The following is a 4401-nucleotide window of genomic DNA, read 5'->3' on the forward strand; positions in this document are numbered from 1 at the left end:
TTACAGACAAGTTTGACATTACCTAGATGAGATAAAATGTAGTATAATACAATATAAAATATCAGTATGCTTATACAATGGCAAAAATTTTTTTTTATGGTGGGGGTGGGATGGGTAATTTTGGTCACTCCAATTTTGGCCACCATCTCATCGAAACCTGGCTATGAAAATTTTGGATTTTAATTGGAAGGAAAAAGCCTTGGTATATGTATGTATGTATGCCAGAGGTAGAAATGTGAAGAAAAAAAGCAAGCCTCAACTTTGGATGGGTCCCACGCACATGCCCTTGAGTCCATGTACCTCACTACCCTGTGCATGACTCTCCTTCTGGAGCAAGTTTGGGCCAAAAGATGGCAACCTGATGTTTTCAACTTTTTTTTTTTCTCTCTGGAGTCACTATCTCACCCACAGGTTGAGGGCTATGAAGCCTCCTGTGGATTTCATTTGGACAACCTTGTCGGAGGCAGAAATTCTAAATGCCAAAAAGAAATAAACATAAAAGACTACTTTGGCTAGGCCCCACACATGTCCTTGGATCCAGGGACAGTACCTACAAGACTATTAAGTATTTAGTGCACTCAGCTGGCAGCTCTTTTTCGGATGTTGCACTAAAGTGTGAGAACAATACTTAAGTCATACCTATGAAAGCACATATTACAGTGATACCTTGAGATACAATGTAAAATTTGGTTAAATTTACTATTGGTATCATACAAGATGGGAAGGAGGGGAGTGGAATATATGGGAAATGAAATGGGTGGGAGTGATTTCTATGCCTTATTCTTTTTGGCTACCCCCCATGTAAGGGGGAAAAAGCCTTTGGTATATACTGTATATGTGTGTATCATACAAAGTACTCAATATTGGATGCAGTGGCCAGGGTCTACCGATGATGCTCAAATAGGGAGCGAGCGCTGTCTGAAGACCGCTTTTGAAGGGTATAGTGCCTACAGGTTGTTATCTTGGAGACGATAGCTGTTCTTGTGAATGGTGACTGCTGAGCCTAAATATCCAACCACTCAGTGACGTACAGGAAACTTATAGCAAGTGTATATTGAATGTATTAATTTTCTATTTCTGTATAGTTTGACTCAAATCCAATAACACCCAACATCAGAACCTAAATTTGATGAAAAAATTCGTCAACATTTGTGAGCATTTCGTAAGCACACGATGGGTCATTATTTAGCGTTATCATGTTTATAATTGGGTAGATAGGAAGGCACTGTGGGAGGTTATGCAGATATACAGGATAGGAGGAAAGCTTCTGGGAGCTGTCAAGAGTGTTTATGAGAATAGTAGAGCTTGTGTCAGGATTGGAAATGGAGAGAGTGAGTGGTTCGAGGTAAAGGTGGGACTTAGTCAAGGATGCGTTATGTCGCCCTGGCTGTTCAACTTATATGTGGATGGGGTGGTGCGAGAGGTGAATGCAAGGGTAGTGGGTCAGGGATTGGAGATGGTTAAAGAAAATGGAGAAAAGTGGGAGGTGAGCCAGCTGTTGTTTGCGGACGACACTGCGCTTGTGGCAGGATCAGAGGAGGGATTAAGGAAGTTGGTGGCAGAGTTTGGGAGAGTATGTGATAGAAGAAAGCTAAAGATAAATGTGGGTAAAAGTAAGGTGATGAGATGTACAAGGGGTGAAAGTGGCAGTAGACTGGAAGTGAGCATTAAGGGAGAGCGACTGGAGGAAGTGGATACTTTTAGATACTTGGGTGCAAATGTGGTAGAGAAAGGTGGAGTGAAAGTGGAGGTAGAATGTAGATTGAGAGAAGCGAGTAAATGCCTTGGTGGATTAAAGAGTGTAATGAGAAATAGACATTTGGGAATGGATGCTAAGAGAAGACTGTATGAAGGAGTGATTGTGCCAACAGCACTGTATGGGGCAGAAACATGGAACATAAGAGAAGAAGAGAGAAGGAGTTTGAATGTGTTTGAGATGAGGTGTCTGAGAAGTATGATGGGGGTTACTAGGCTAGATAGAGTGAGAAATGAGGAGGAGAACAGGGGTGGAAAAGGAGCTGGGAGATAGGGTTGATGAAAGAATATTAGGATGGTTTGGATACATGGAAAGAATGAGTGAAGAAAGACTAGTAAAAGAAGTGTGGAAGGCAGATGTGGAGGGAGTAAACATGAAGGGACGTCCTAGGATGAGGTGGATGGATGGGGTGAAGGGGGCTTTGGGGAAGAGGGGAATGTCTGTTGAGGAAGGACGGGAGAGGACACAAGACGGGTGAATGGAGAATGGTTGTATATGGATGATGTGATTGCATGAGGTGGATGGGGGGTGAGGTAGTATGTGTGAGCAAAATTTGACACAGCCCGAAGGGATTTCTCCCCGTCCTCTCATTTTATGCAATGGGGGGACGGGGAGGGAGGGTCGCCGATTTAATGAAGCGTCCTTGCTGTGGATGTGCTGTGTCTTGCGACACTGCTTCTAACCTAGGGCAGTGGACAAGGTGCAGGGATGACCCGTCATTCAGGAGGTGCTAAGATAAGAGGGAGGGTGGAGGGGTGTGGAGTGTATTCAGGGATGGAATGGGTGGGAATGATTTTATGCCTTTTTCTTTTTGGCTACCCCCCTTGTAAGGGGGAAAAAGCCTTGGTATATGTATATGTATGTATGTTTATAATTTATTGTATTTCAATAGATAATGCCTTTTAATTTTCTTGCTTGTGGAATTTGTGCCAGACTAATGTCATTAGTCTAGTGTTTTATTGACAATTGTAGCAAGCGGACCAACTCGTGAACAAGCCATTTCAAGGCGTTCTCTGGCACAAATTTCACATTCAAGTACATAGGGACATTATATATTAAAATATCATCAGTTCTAAATATACATGCGTCGGATGTGTAGAGGATGCTTAACTTTTAATTTTGAACTGAAAAAGTTTTACTACATATTTTGAAATAATCACATTATTTACGAATTCAAATAGATATAGTCACGCCCTATTTACAATGCGAAAGAAAATAGTTTATGCTAAATCATAGAAAACAAATATTTATACAATGCATAACCTTTTAATTTAATTTGATTTTTTTTTCACATGTCTTTTTCGGGTGGAATTATTATTCTATTTTCTTATTCTTTCAAACAATCGCTTTAGTGTAGAAATGTCTACCTCCTAGCTGAGGTGACGCACTGTTAGGATTTTGTTTTGGATAAAGACCCTACCTTAGCTCAAAAAAGCTTCTCGACTTAAGTCTTAAACAATTAACATTGTGTGGTATCAGCACAGATGTTACAAGTAACTAGGGACCGTGAATGGTGGCGCTCCATGGTTGCCGAAGTCCAAGAGGATATGGCACGACGGTAAGGTAAGGTAAGGTATCTTTTTATTATCATGGGTGTCCCGTATGATCCTGTCGTTTCATTAGTTGTTTATGATTGGCAAGTATTTTGTTTGAATTCAATGTGGCTTTAATGCTACTGAAATATAATGACAGGTGAGCTGGAATACAAAATTATACATTTTAACATGAATATACAAAACATTCAAATGATCTTAAATTTTTGTTCTTGCTTTATGCCCTTCTTTCTTTACCATCTTTATGCTTTATGCCAGTGGTTCTTAACCTTTTGCAGTGCCCTTAGTACCCCTTGATATCTCAGAAAAACTTCTCGTACTCCCACCCAATACAAATACAATACAAACATATGAAAAGGATTAGTGATACAAACCTTGTTTTGCTTTCTTATTGGTTATCATGTCTGGCATCCCCAGATTTAAGGTTTCATACCCCTTGGGGGTACAGGTACCCCAGGTTACGAACCGCTGCTTTATGCTTGTGCCATTTTGATGTCTCATGCCCTATGTTGTCTGAATCAGTGGCCAAAAAGCTTGACAGCGGCTATAATGTTGTCCTAGTAATTCGGAAGGTTTATGGTAATGTATGAACCATATGGTGTCAGAAGGACGGGCTGCGACCTTAACACACACCTGCCTCTGAAAGTTCAACTCGACGTGACCCAGCCCGATGTGATTAGGAGTAATTCTTGACCTTTGCTGCTTGACCCCTGCGTGACCCAAGACTTACCTAATTATGGTAATCACGCACCACGGGTGATTGCCCACGCGATATATATATGTATATATATATATATATATATATATATATATATATATATATATATATATATATATATATATATATGTATATATATATATGTATATGTATATATATATATATATATATACATATATATATATATATATATATATATATATATACACATATATATAAATATATATATATATATATATACACATATATAAATTTATATATATATATATATATAAATATATATATATATATATATATATATATATATATACATTTATATATATTCATATATCACTGTCCAGTAATGTCGTAACACATTAGTATATACACTAAAA

Source organism: Oratosquilla oratoria, chromosome 38 (assembly GCF_046742065.1).
Source record: "Oratosquilla oratoria isolate Oo_2021 chromosome 38, ASM4674206v1, whole genome shotgun sequence".
Classification (NCBI taxonomy): domain Eukaryota; kingdom Metazoa; phylum Arthropoda; class Malacostraca; order Stomatopoda; family Squillidae; genus Oratosquilla; species Oratosquilla oratoria.